General features: G+C 33.9%; 1 pseudogene across 1 annotated transcript; it reads left to right on the forward strand.

The window, feature by feature from the left end:
* The first annotated feature begins 1,430 nt into the window (after positions 1-1,430).
* On the forward strand, positions 1,431-13,832 carry LOC145676741 (proton-coupled amino acid transporter-like protein pathetic pseudogene; annotated as a pseudogene). The gene is made up of 3 exons (XR_014129453.1): positions 1,431-1,609; positions 7,158-7,330; positions 13,236-13,832. The product of XR_014129453.1 is annotated as a proton-coupled amino acid transporter-like protein pathetic pseudogene (transcript).
* The last annotated feature ends 1,317 nt before the right edge of the window (positions 13,833-15,149 follow it).

The raw sequence follows: 15,149 nt of genomic DNA on the forward strand, positions 1-15,149 counted from the left end.
TCCCAAACAGAATTTTATAATACTGTTAGTTTCATGGGACTCCAAGGGTACATTCAATGGTGGGGGACACTAAACTCAGAATGGAACAAACTACAACGAGTAACGGTGCTCCAACTTATCTTACTTTTATCTTACTTTCCATGTTATTCAATATTCATTGTGCATATATTCAGAGAGGGCCCCAGCAGGGATCCCTGCCCTCCTGCTCTGCCAGTCCGGACCTGCCCTAGCCCTCTGAAACTAGCCACTTTGTTACTCACAAGCTGTTCAAAAGATATAAAAAGTTTTCAAGATTTCTATTGCTTCAAACTCTAATCTGAGAAAGAAATAGACAAGATCACAAACAATTTAGTGTAATGCAAGGAAACTACACACACACACACACACCTTACTTTATTGTCTATAATGAAGTAATTTTTGGGAATGATATATTAGTAATTTCTGACGTCTTTTGAGCTTCATGTATACTATTAATTTTGCTCATTTGGTAAGAAGAAACAAAAAAAGAGAAATAATTGATTACTTCATAAGTACTTTTGGGCCCTTTTAAGACCGCAGTGATAACCAAAAACTTTCTACATAAAAACAAAACAACAGCAAATCGATATTTTGTGTTCAATACATTAAACATACAGTTGGGGTAATATACAAGGACAGACTTCATTTAAGAGATATAGCACATTAAATATCTCTGGTGTCTGAAAAGGACCCCAAGGTAATATACAAGGTTAAATAAACTACAAATTCTCTTTGGTACCTTTGGCATTTCGATTGCCTGACGATTGAGACGTTATATATACACAGGTAGAGTTCTTTGGCCGATAACGAAAAGACTTAGAAACTGTTTAAATGTATTTTGTAAATACTAGGCAATTTATATTCCAAATGTAAGTCTTTCTTTTATTTATTTATTTATTTATTTATTTATTTATTTGTTATTCGTTAACATTGAAAATAAAATGAAATGAAATCTCTGAGCTTTACGTCCCACAATTATGCCGGTTAGACTAAAGGAGACGGTGATGATGAGTAATGACTGAAATGGTGGAACGAAGAAAGTGGGAGGAAACGGGAGGACCCTGAGAAAACCCACGCACACAGTGTTTGTCCACCACAAAGTTCACTTGGCAAGGGCGAGGATTGAACTCGGGACCCCAAACACCAGAGGTGAACGCTCTACCACTAAGCCACCGCGGTCCCACTTCGTTAACATTGAATAAGTGATGTAAGGCGTATTGAAATGTGTTCCCAGCTCTACTATTTATTTAGGCAATTGATGACTTCCGGTATGAAATTAACAAGATACGTAACGTAACCTAATCGTACGACAAAAAGGAGAATAAATGCATGCTTGTATTGTTATACTTGTATACACATGTAAACAAAGTTAAAAAGAAAAAAGTACCTAGTATGATTTTTTTCTTTTGCAGATCCTTCCACTGCAAAGGGAAATGAAGAAACCCGAAAATTTCGGAGGAACTTTTGGAGTTCTCAACATTGGAATGGTAATTGTCACAGCTTTACTCATCACTGTGGGCTTTATTGGTTATCTTAAGTATGGAGAAGACGTTAAGGGAAGCCTTACTCTCAATTTAAGACCTGATGAAGTGTAAGTACTTTACTTCAATTTCGAAACATAATGTCCTTAATCTCAAGAAACACTCATAAAACAGGCAGTGCTCCATGTAGAGATTACAGTGGAAACCCGTTATATCACGCATCAAAACAAGGCTAATTTGGTAATATTGCGGACACAAACAATGTCTCCCAAAGTATACTTGCACTTCAAACTTCTTTTATGCGTGAGCGAATTACCAATATCTTTGGCACCAAAAATTGTTGTACGTACATGTTAAGAAGAATTTAATCATTTTCACCCTGGAAACCAGTGGCTCTGCTGTTTCTTTTTCTTTTTCTTTTTTTTTTTTTTAAGTTTTGATTGTGCTTGCCCGGGTACCAGTTGAGGTAACTATAGCTTCACGCATTGAGAGAAAAAAAAATTACAATAGAAGAAAAGTAAAAAAAAAAAAAAAAAGAAAACAATTGAGAGACAAAAATAGCTTACCAAAAGTTAATATACAGGGCAAGTCAAAATGATGGACCCGATTTGAGAAAACTAATTATTAAACATGTGTTATTGTGAGACATGTGCTCCGAAAGGTTAACTTTCAAAGTTTAGTTTCCGTGTAGTGTTTCCACTTTCTGCTCCTACGAGTCAGCAGTGAGCTGGCTTTGACCGGAGGATCAACTTCTCCTTCGTTGGGCATCTCGTTCCCCATCTTGACTGCATGTGATTTCTTTATGTAGGGTTGTGTAGAGCATCATGTTTACGCTGGATGTCCAGCACTTCCAACAACGCTGGATGTCTTGCGTACTCGCACCACAATACCCATTGTTGATATTAACCGAAACAATGTACAAAAGCTTTGGCAGAAGATGGACATCACCTATATTTTCGAAAAGTGTTCAATTCTTCGAAATACGTGTCAAAACTTTTTACATTGGCTTGCTGATACACTGTTGTATTTAATAGATTAGTATGAAATTCTACAGTAGCCCTAGTACAGATATTTAGTATATTTAATACATGCACAGCGGCGTAGCCAGGATTTCACTTCGTGGTGAGTCCTGGGTCCTCCCCCGGAAAGTTTTGGCAATGGGGAAACTAAAACGCAATTTTAGGGTTTCTCAAAACAACTTTAAAATATACTAATATTGCTACTTGTAGATTTATATATATATATATATATATATATATATATATATATATATATATATATATATTGAAATGTACCTTATATATATGTAGTCTATTAACTTTCACGCATCATTTAAGCGCACATTTTGATTGCCATCCATTCTGAGTGCAAAATCTCTATTAAGCTTTTAAAATGAAATAAAAATGGTAGTTTTTTTTATTTGATGTCCCAAAATTTGTTCGTAGGAGATGGATGATTAATGAAAGGGAGTGATTATGAATAGACAAGTAGGGAGAGCGATATATATATATATATTTGGTTCTACAGACAATGATGCAAGTTAGTTGTAATTCTGGGGCCCCGTAAAATGTTCCCAATCGGGCCCCGCACCACCTAAGGTGACCCTGGTAACGATACAGGAATTCTCAAAAGAGTTAGCTCATCAGCTTCCTTAATATACATGTTCCTTTATAAGGTAAATCATATAGCTATTAATCTAATTTTGAAAACGGAAATATATATATTCTTCAACATTCAAAGTGAAAGAAGTGTAAATGGCTTTGCGCAAACTATGAACTGAACGAATACTACAAAATATTTCTAACAGATGGCATTCGCTGTCACATTATGAGATTGCGTACCATGCTGTGTGCAACCACAAAAAGGTAATACAATAGTATGATATTAGTGACTTTATTTGAATACAATATTCAAACAGGGGCACCATTTAGCGAGCACAATGCAGCAATTCTCTCTGCTTTGATCCATACGTTTATTTTAATCAGAGTGCTAAATCAGTTGAAGGAGAGGACAAAAGAATTATTTCCCAGTTTTATGTCCCACAGTCAGTGGCGGCGATTGGACGTTAAAAGTGGGTGGGGGGGCAAGACATGATCTGAATATTTGTTTATCAATGTTAGTTTACCTGCTTCTTGCTAACACTTTGTTTGACGAAAGGTTGTATAACTAATAGGATACTATATTTTTCAGTTAAAATACCGTATATCGTATTTAATATTTTATGAAGTAAATTGACAAGAGCAACGCAAGTTGGCACTAGCCCTTTGTATTGTTAAAAACGAAAGTGTAAGAAAAGGTTTGATTTCTTCCTCATGAACATCTTAAAATTCTGTCTGGAAAATTGTATGATCAGATTATTTAATAACAAATTTGCAAAACGAATAAATAGAAAGGATAATATTAATCATAATAATGAATAATGAGGCTTTGCTATTAAATGAATGTTATTGCTCTTAGAAAGACAGTAAATACTACGAGGGTATGCTACGACATTTAAAGAAATACTTTTGTAACTTCCCGAAACATGTTCGTTGCTATTAAGTGCAGTTTTCACTTTCTTGGCATACATCTAAACTCAACAATACTTAGAAGCACTCCACACTCCAGTTATACAAAATAATTCTGAAACCTAGAATTATGTTGAATTCACTAAATCTAATTGTATATACATTCATACACCCCTGACCACACCTTTTCACTCGTATATTAAACTGCAAAACAATGGAAAAGGTAGAAGTTGTTTCTTATTACTCTGTTTTTATTCAATATTCCTTACTTTTAGGAAAAAAAGAAGATACATTTTAGGACCTCTCAATTTTTATGCAATTAAAGAATAACTTGTGAAAGACTCTTTTTGCGAAATATTATCTCAATTAGTTTCAAAGCGGCTGAATAACATTGTAAGCAAGAAATGAAAGTACGCTGGAATTATTGCGCTCCAATAGGTTAAATTTTGGACCATTTTCCGTAGCAATTAAAACGCAATTCCTGTAGCTTTCTTAACACCACGGGAAGAGAAATAACCAATACGTACTCACGCAACGGCAAATATATGGTATCATTCTTTTCTATGAACCAGTATTATATACAATAACTTTACATTTCCAAATGAACTATATACATCAATGGGTCACTTCAGAAAAGTGGGGGGGTCAACTGCCCCCCTTTGCCCCCTAATCGCCGCCCATGCCCACTGTCATACTTTGTAGTATAGGCTAAAACAGTGGTTCTCAACCGATGTGTCGTGACATTGGTGTGTCACGCAGTCGTGAGATTTTAGAATTTAAAAATCATAAAGAATTTATTAATAATTAGTTAAAATCGAGGCAGACTGTACCAGTCAACACCTTCAGCGGTAGCTCAGTGCTATATAGAGCCATTATAAATACTAATAGATTTCACTATTATAATAGATATTATTATTACTATTAATGATAATAATAATAATAATCAAGACATCAAAGAAGTGTGTGATGTCCTGTACGTTCAGTAATGTGTGCCGTCAGTTAAAAGAGGTTGAGAACCACTGGGTTAAAGGAGACGGATGATTAATGAATGTGAAATAATTGGTAGAATAAGATTGTGGGAAAACCCCTGAAAAACCACGAACACGATGTTGACTAGCACAAATCACTTGATCTATGATCGAACCAGAGACCCCTTAGTACTAGAGGTAAGTGCTGTACCACAGAACCAACGTAACCCCGGGGAAGACAAAATAATACAGATTTTTTTTTTTTTTTTTTAACTCTTTGGGCTGGAATATTTCAACCCAGAGAGTTCATATAGACTATTTGAACAGTAATAATATCTATATTATGATCTCATACAATTAGGGATGCCATTAACCACTAATTCACCCATTAATTCCATATGAAATACAAGTTAATTATGTATGAATTATTGCAATTAATTTGTAAACTTTCTGGTAATAATATCACTTTATTATCAGCCCCCGCAATAAGCTACTAGTAAAAAGAAATTTTGTCCCAAAAATGTTAGATGGGGTGAATTCCCTCTCAACCTTCAGGATTTTGCAACCTGAATATACTAATGAAAACATGAGACTGCTTATATTGGTGGAAAATTCATGACACCCTCTTCTCCTCATCTCAAGCAAAATCTTAAAAGACGCTCTTATGTTTCTAATATTTAATCTTTTCAATATCGAATATTATTTTGCAAAAGTTTAATGTTTAGCTTCACATTCTTTTGTATCTTATTAACAGTTAATTAATATTTTTTTTATTGTGATCTTTGATCTCTCTTGCCTATATAAACTTAATAGTTCCATTAAAACTCCTATTACAGAAGGCATAACCTTTTAAAGTCTGCCAAGTTTTAGGGGGAATAAAATCCTTTTGAATCTTGCACGAATTTTGGGATATTTTTTTAAAGAATATTTTAACATTCCTAAGTAAAATTAAACACATGAAACAATATGTGTTTATTTTGCTTCAGTTTGAGGGACATTCCTAAAAATAATTAATTGGTTCATATAGAGTTCTAAACACTTATATTAGACAAGGTTCTGATATTATTGAATCTGCCTTACAATTACAAAGACTAGACACGTAGGAGTATATGTGACGTAATTAATTCCATCTAGCAAAATAATAATAATAATAATAATAATAATAATAATAATAATAATAATAATAATAATAATAATAATAATAATAATAATAATAATAATAATAATAATAATAAAAGTTTATTTTGTGACAAATAAAGTTACTGTCCGCATTTACTTTTATGCAAGTAATGCATGACCTGTACACCAAATTGCACCTATACATACACACTGTATAATCTAAGATCTTTGCTACATTTACTTGCAGTCATGTTTGTATTCCCTCTGGGTACCTTTTAAACAAGTTTTATGGAAATCATATCAAACTGGTGTTGCTTTCAGAACACAGGAACTTTTCGGACATCCTATAGGAACGAAATTTCTAGAATTTGTTGGAATCACTCAAACAAATTTTCTAAGAAGTCAAAATAACTTTGTTTCGTTCTCGTAAGAGAATGCTTAACACTTTCGACGCTAAGCCCAAGTAGGACTTGTAACCCCGCGTAGCGTAGTCGCCAAAGCTCTTGTCATTGGTGCAAGCGGTCCGGAGTTCAATTCCTGAGGGGGACACTTGATCAGGGAGGAGTAAACTTCTTTCTAGGTCAGTCAGCCTGGGTGATGTTTTCCTGAGTTTTCCTCATTCACACCACACAACTGCCGAGATGGTACTTAACATAAAAAACAGCCGCTTCCTTCTTTCACAATGCTCCAAATAGTGTGATTGCCAAGGAACGTAACCCTTTATACGTGATGGGCTAAAATAGCCGCAGATGCCGAGAACTCAGAAATATCATTCCTAACCTTACTGTCACTGAGTAGGACTTGGTATAACTTGTTAATACAAACGATCGAAGCCAGAGTCTAGCTTGGAAATTTTGTAGCAATTCACGAATAAATGTTGTCTCATCTTAAAGTAGAACTTTAAGATTTATTTTCCACGTATTTCGCATCTCTACCTTTTCTCTACTAAGTATTTTATATTTTGTTTTAAAAAATCCACTACACTAACCGGAAATTGGAATTTGCTAGTAGTATATAAGCCCAGAAGTGAAAATATTAATATATTTTAACTTGATTTATTTCAGATTACCTCAGTGTGTTCGAGTTGCTATTTCGGTTAGCGTTCTCTTCACCTATGCGCTACAGTTCTACGTTCCAGTAGAAATATTGTGGCCAAAGATCCAAGCTGCATTAAAGATAGAGAAACATCTATTACTTTCAGAGTTAACATTTAGAACTCTTCTTGTTCTTGTAACATGTAAGTATTGTTATATATAAGTTATAGTCCCACTACAGTTTGCAAACTTTTTTTTTTTAATTTACATATAGAATGCACATAGAATTTCTGCTGTAAGGAGTAAGTTTGATGCCATAGCATCCAATACTTAATGAAATAAATACTCTTAACAAATTCTGAAACCTTAAAAACAATAAACTTTGCAGCTTATGTTATTCCTTCGTTAAGGTTATTGATCTCGCAGTTGCGTTTCAGCTCATAGATTTACCGCTATATGGAGAAGTATTCTGTTTTTATTGAAATGAAGAGGATTTTAATGTTTTCATTTTATTGATTTACTAGCCAATACCCTTACGTGTGTCACTATGAACAATATTTTTCGTTCTTTCTTCTGGCTCTTTCATATTAAATTTATCTTAATTTGAAGTGTTGCACGAAATTCGAATACCTAGTAATGGCATTTTAATAAATCACCTGCACAATTTTTCTTCCCTTCTAGACAAAATACCAAAAAAACACTGGAAAACAAATCACCTCTACCACTTTTTCTTCCTTTCTAGGAGAAATATCAAAATACACTGGAAAACAAATCACCTCCATACCTTTCTTCCCTTTTAGGCGAAATATCAAAAAACGCTCGAAAACAAATCACCTCTACCACTTTTTCTTCCTTTCTAGGAGAAATATAAAAAACACTGGAAAGTAAATCACGTCTATCATTTTTTTCCTTCTAGGCGAAATATTTAAAAAAAAAAAAACGCTGGAAAACAAATCACTTTCACAACTGATTCTTCCCTTATAGGAGAAATATCAAAACACTGGAAAACAAATCATCTCCACTACTTTTTCTTCCTTTCTAGGCAAAATATTAAAAAAACGCTGGGAAAACAAGTCATCTCCACTACTTTTTCTTCCTTTCTAGGTTTAAAAAAAAAAAAACTCTGGGAAAGCAAGTCATCTCCACCATTTTTCTTCCCTTCTAGGCGAAATATATAAAAAGAACACTGGAAAACAAATCACCTCTATCGCTTTTACTTTCATTCTAAGCGAAATATCAAAAAATGTTGGAAAACTTGTTTAATTGTTATAAAATGAACGAAAAGTCCAAATACCAAACTTCATGTCTGTAACCTTAGGGGATTCCGAGATACAGCTACTTATCCTATTATAGTAATTGCTACTACTATTCCGAGTCTAATTAAAAAAAAAATAGTTTCCTTAATTATGCCTCACGTCACAAATCCTATGCACCGTCTAAATTTTAAATTTCTAGAATATGCAACTTGGAATAGGTGTTGATCAGTTAATTAGTTAGTAAGGGTTTCTTAAATGCTGTACGTAGAGATTATTCAAATATATATTAATACTACTTAAACATTTCTTATTTTATGAAAATTGGTTCTTACCATGTACTTAAGTTTGGTATCACTTAAACTAAGTTTGATCTATGAATATTAAAATCACGTAACAATTTCTTAAAAAAAAAAAAAAAAAAAACAACTTAAAATCAATTTAAAAGAAGATCTCAATAAAACCAAACCATGAAAATCCTCTTTAAAGTAAAAAAAAAAAAAGACTTCTTCCTCATAGATGTAACTTAATAGGCTATTAAGACAAAATTCTGTAGTGAACAACACTTTTAATGATGTGGAATATTAATACTTAAGAGTATTCCTAATAAATGAGAAGGCAGTAAAAGAAAAAAATAAAAGGTAGAGTAATTGTGAAGAACGGGTGGAATTGGTCTGTTGCTACTCCATACAAAACCATTTAGCATTGCAACTCAATCATTTCGAAGAAATTAAAAGGAAAAAAGTCATTATAAGCGAATAATCCTTCCAATTGTGTTGAAAGTTGGTCGATGACACCAATAAACAAACGAACAAATAAATAAATAACAATAGACACTGGATTTTCGTAGACAAAATTTTGAGAAAGAAGAAAAAGAAATTGGTAAGATAAGAGATGGATAAATGGAAAATTATAGAAAGCTACACCACACTCAACTAAAAGGAGATATCAAAACACGCTGGAAAACAAATCACTACCACTTTTTCTTCCCTCCTAGCCGAAATACCAAAAAACACCGGAAAACAAATCATTTTACTAGTTTTTCTTCCCTTCTAGGCGAAATATATAAATAAATGCAGGAAAACAAATCATCTCTACCACTTTTTCTTCCCTCCTAAAGAAAATACCAAAAAAACGCTGGAAAACAAATCACCTCCACCACTTTTCTTAAAGGGGGTTTTACAATAGGCTAATTGTTGTACGAGAGCCTTCGGCTCACTGTACACTATACGTTAAAGTCGTAGTTAATTAAAAGCTTTAATAATATATTTGTTCTAATAATAAATAGCAAAACACGTTCATGTTCCGTGTCATTAGCATTAATTTTGAATGTAATTAAATCGAAACAATAGTTTTTTACTTTCAATTACATCGTCACAATAATTTTAAATGGGCATAGTACCTGCACCGACATCTATTGACACCAGACACTACAGGTAGGAACAACTATTTAACGTAACGCATATACACGTTTTCTTTTTAAATTAGGATACAGTTCATTGTATACCGTACGGATAGACGCTTGAAAATAGACGGAACAGATCATTTGTATGAGTAATATGTGCAATTAGTCAGGAAATCTGAAGAGAAGAGATTTTTAAGTAATACTAAAAGAAGGTTTGAAGATAGTATAATTCGGTGCCTTAGAGAAATTTGTAAGATAATGACGATCAAAAGTGGATTGACTTGACGCAAGCTAGTACGTAAAATATTGATGCCCATGTGACCATCTATGGTCTAGAGGGTCACCACATTAATTACCAACTAGTAGTGTCATACATAGTGTATACCACAGAAAGTGGTTATTCACAGTGTACATAACATGAAAATTAAATCATCTCGTTATCTGTGGCCGTTTTTGCTATGTAGTGATCAATGTTAAAACCGGAAGTGGTTGATTTACACCACCTCCATCAGTGAACTCGATTCCTGGCTTTTGACCCTCTACTGCAGCGTTTCCCAACCGGTGTGCCGTGAATGGGCCGCTGGTGTGCCGCAAGGAATCGAAACAAAATTATTAATTTTATAGCAATCAAATTGTAAAAAGTAGGGGAAAATGTATATTTGTATTTCACATTACTATGAACCTCTACTATGAATCTACAATTTTAAGTTTCATACCGTGTTACTGTTCTGTACATTTCTAATGTTGAAAAAAGTATTTGTTGTCATTGTTATGACCATTATTGCTTCTTTGTTGTTGCAGACTATTTCGTAGCTTGAAAATTTAAAATATCATTCAATCCTTTCGACAAATTACCTACATTTGTGTTCCAAAAGTAAATTAGGTTTGTTTGTTCGTTCGTTATTTAGTGATTTTTCTTCTTAGTAAAAGGTTGGATACAGTTTTTAAAAAAGAAAGCGTATTTTAAAAAAAAAAAAAAAAAAACTTGAGTACAATATTTCATTGCAATTGTTTTCTATTTTTAAATTAAAATGAAAAATAAGCATAATGATTTACCACGGAGAAACAAACAGTATTCGAGCTTTCTTCCTTGTGAGCAGATCAATAATCACAGAAAAAATACCACTGTGTTTTATATTTACAAATAATATCTTTAAGTGTGCCGCGAGAATCCAAGTAACACCCGTAGTGTGCCGCAAGTTGAAAACGGTTGGGAAACGCTGCTCTACTGTAATGAAACTATGACATGAGTGAAAAAAAAGAAGTAAGCTCAACAGTTTTCAAAGAGAAATATATCAAAAAAAGATTTTTTTTTAACATTGTTTTCTAGTGATTGAACAATGTATGTGTACTTAAGTTAGATTACAAAAGAATTTTGAATAAACAGTCACACTTATCGTGGACTAATGAAGTTCTCCGGCAGTCACGTAGCGCAAGAAGTAATTAAGAGAACAAACAAGGCTGTTATGGAGAACCTCAGGGTCTGGCTGACGAAATTTATACAATATAAAAAGGTAAGAGAGAGGTCCAAAAATCATCTCTCAGCAGCCAACCACAATCTGCATAACACGGGTGGAATATAAGCATTCATAACATAAGTTGTATTTTTCATTTGTATAAACTCGCTGTCATTTATATAAGGTTCACCTCCTAAATGCCGCAGCAAAGTTAGACGAAATCCAAATTTACTACAGATACGTGTGGGAGATCACTTTCTTCAACCAGCTAAAACAGTAACATACTTAGGAATCATTTTTGATGATAAGTTGCGATGGACACCCCAGCTTCAGAAACTTGTTCTCAAAGCAAAGAACCGCTTACAACTTCTTCGTCGTCTGGTTGGCCAGACCTGGGGTTTAAATTCCAAATTATTGCTTAACACATACAAAGCATTTATGCGGAGTATACTTACATTTGGACACATAGCCTGGTGTTCAGCGCCTCCGAAATTTTACAATAGACTTGAAATTCTTGAGAGACATGCCATTCGTCTTGCATTTAGGATAAAACTTCCGTATCATAATGCTGCCTTGTATGACAAAATTACCTTTCCTCCGCTTGTTCAACACATAGCACAATTGCGTCAGAAGTTCATAACTACCAGTCTCCAAGATCGTAAGGATATCTTTCTTGACACCATATTTACAGATTTACAACAAGAATCTCAATCTAAGTACTGCTATACACCACTCAGAGTTTTGCTTTCCATATACATCCGCACTCTTCCAGCAGATCATCATCATGCCACCTTCTTCCGTCACCAACTCATCCATCAACATCTTCCGCATCTTTTTCCATCATAGCACTTGTCTCACTGCAACACTAATCTGGGCTTACCCCATGTTTCTCATCAGTCCTGAGCCGCCCCAGGACAGAAGATTAATCTGCATTTGTTCGTACTAACATCTATATGTTGTGTTGTGGCGTTACGAGCACCTCACTCATCATCATTTTTCCATTTTTTGCATTTTCTACGTTATTTATTCGTTTCAGTTTTTTTCCGCACCTTTTTGTTATCTTTTGTATGTGCACCTTTTTTTTTACTAGTTTGTTATTATTCATATATTATTAATGTTATTGTTGTTTAATATCTTTATTTTTTGATTTTTATTAGTGTATAATAACAATAATTGTTTCACAGCTCTTTGACCAGCTATGAGTTTAATAAAGACTAATTGATGCTCCCACACCCCTGGCCAAGAGAGAGGGCGAAACCCTCTAGTGGCCGTTTCTTTATACCCATTCGTTCCAAGTTCTTCAGCAATAAACCTATGTTATACTTAAATTGATGCCCAAACACCTTCCAACTCAATAAATAAAGTACTGTCACTACCCACCACTCTAAAAAAAAAAAAAAAATATATATATATATATAAGGTTCCAAGCTGGACGAATGGTCTCCTGCGAGAGAGCATAATCTAAATTTGTATTTTTAATCTTTAATTCATGAAAAATAAAGTCTTGCTTGTTGAAAAAGGAAATTATTAATCTGCTAATTGATATCTGACAGATAAGAGATCCCTAACTACCTCGATATTTAAACACTACATTCACCAAATTTGAACAAATTTGGTAATGATCCATTCAGGTCGGTAGCCAGCCCAAAAATGTAGGGGGGCAGTAGAAGTTAGGGGGGCCCGATCCAACCATATTATATTTCATCACCATATTATAGTTCATTTGCAAGCCTACCGTGAAAAGTTTAGGGGGGCGACCACCCTATAACCCTCCTTGGATACGGGCCTGGATCCAATAAGTAGTTCCTGAGATATACTGTCTCCCAGATGTCCACGAGAACAGATGCATAAAAGAGTTTTCATAAACCAAACTTTCCTAATTATATACCTCTACTTTGCAGTCATTATGTGATGTTAAAACAAACTTTTGACTATTTTAGTAACGTTAATTTTACATACATATATACGATGTTTGTTTCTCTTATATTTCCAGTTGCTCTGGCGGAAGCTGTTCCGAAGCTTAACCTATTTATTTCGCTAATTGGTGCCTTTAGCAGCTCAATACTTGCGTTGATATTTCCACCCGTCATTGACATTATTACAAACTGGGAAGATGGCCTAGGAAAATGGAACTGGAAACTGTGGAAGAACTCGTTCATAATTCTTATTGGATTCGTTGGATTTGTCACGGGATCATATACAAGCATTAATGATATTGTAGTGGCATTCAGTTAGTACTTGACAAAAATAAAAATACTCAACACATTGTCAAAGTGTATAAATTGAAGTATCTCGTATGAGGTAAACAAAGAAACTACAAGATAAAGATTGTATCACTGAGAGAGATCTTCCTAAGCGACTGGACAGGAAGCAGTGGATTACGTATCATGAAAGCATTATGGTCTGCCATCGTATGGAGAAAAAGGATGTAAATATACATTTTCGTCACTGTCTATTTTGTACTATATATATATGAAAAACATGTGTTCATTAATCATGAATCATTCTGTCTAATATGTAATTTATTATAGTGAATGTTTATCATTGCATAATGTAAAACACTGTACGAATAAACTAATCTGTTGTACAATTGTGTTGTAATTTATTGGTGTGATTCAAAACTGGATTCCTACGTGTCAAAACTTACCAAATAGACCCTTAAAATGCCAAATATAGGAACTAAAATCATAAATAATCAACCGAATAACTACCTTCACTTTCATCTCTTAAAGTTTCAAGCTTAAAATTTTCAGCGTAATTCGGGTCAGAATGTTTATTAAGGTTAGTTTACTGGGAAATATGTAATATATTTATCAGGTGTCACCAAGAAATCTAATTTTTTATGATGTGTTGGTGTAAATACTTACAAAACGTTACTATTTTGAATAAATATAATATAATACTTGTCATATGGAATAATAAACACTTCTGACCAGAGTATATCCACTTATTTATTAAAAACTATATTATAGTGTAACGGTTTCGACAACTTAACGTTGTCTTCATCAGACACTAACTGCTGATGTCTGACGAAGTCTGACGACATCAGTTAGTGTCTGATGAAGACAACGTTAAGTTGTCGAAACCGTTACACTGTAATATAGTTTTTAATGAATAAGTGGATATACTCTGGTCAGAAGTGTTTATTATTCCATTTAGTGAGTTCCAGAGTCGTAATGGATAAAGTAACACTTACCAATGTTACTCATATAAGAAAAACTGCAACTCATCATTATCATCATAGCTTATTCATTCCCAGATATTGGGTGATAATTCGGTCAACGCTTACAGTAGATAAGTCCACTGTCTCACATCAGCAATCTGCATGATGGTCATTCCCCGATCGTGGAGTTAATACTTTCACGGACCTTCCTGATCGAGTGTCATCTTCAACGGTGGTTCTCCCCCTCTTAAATTCAACTGCTCATTTCTTCACTGTGGCATATGAAGGGGAATTATCACCTAAAGTACCAACCATGTCTGTATGGATCTCTTGCGGTTTTAAACCTTTCTTGAGGAGATATTCAATAACAGCTCTCGCCTTCAATTTCTCCATTTGTCACTTTTTGTTCACTCTTCTGTGTTTCTGGGCCGGTAACAAAAGAATAAAAGTCGATGTTAATATCAAATTTGGTATGACATCATAGGAAGATTCAATAAATAAGACCAAAAAGTATTACATGTCTAATTCTAGTATTTCTTGGTCACTAATTTTTGTAACAACCCTCGTAGGTAATCAGCTATTACACACCAACTATTTGCTGTAAACTGAGATGTTTCCATGTACCACGGTCGTCAGCTAACATCTTTGTCTTAGCGTAGCAACTTTTCATTTTAATACCGTCCCTCAATCGTAGTAGCCTCATTGGTCCCTCTAAAAAATTACTGAATTTTGTTATAGCTACTG

Source organism: Thermobia domestica, unplaced genomic scaffold (genome assembly GCF_964235325.1).
Source record: "Thermobia domestica unplaced genomic scaffold, izTheDome1.hap1.1 HAP1_SCAFFOLD_320, whole genome shotgun sequence".
Classification (NCBI taxonomy): Eukaryota; Metazoa; Arthropoda; class Insecta; order Zygentoma; family Lepismatidae; genus Thermobia; species Thermobia domestica.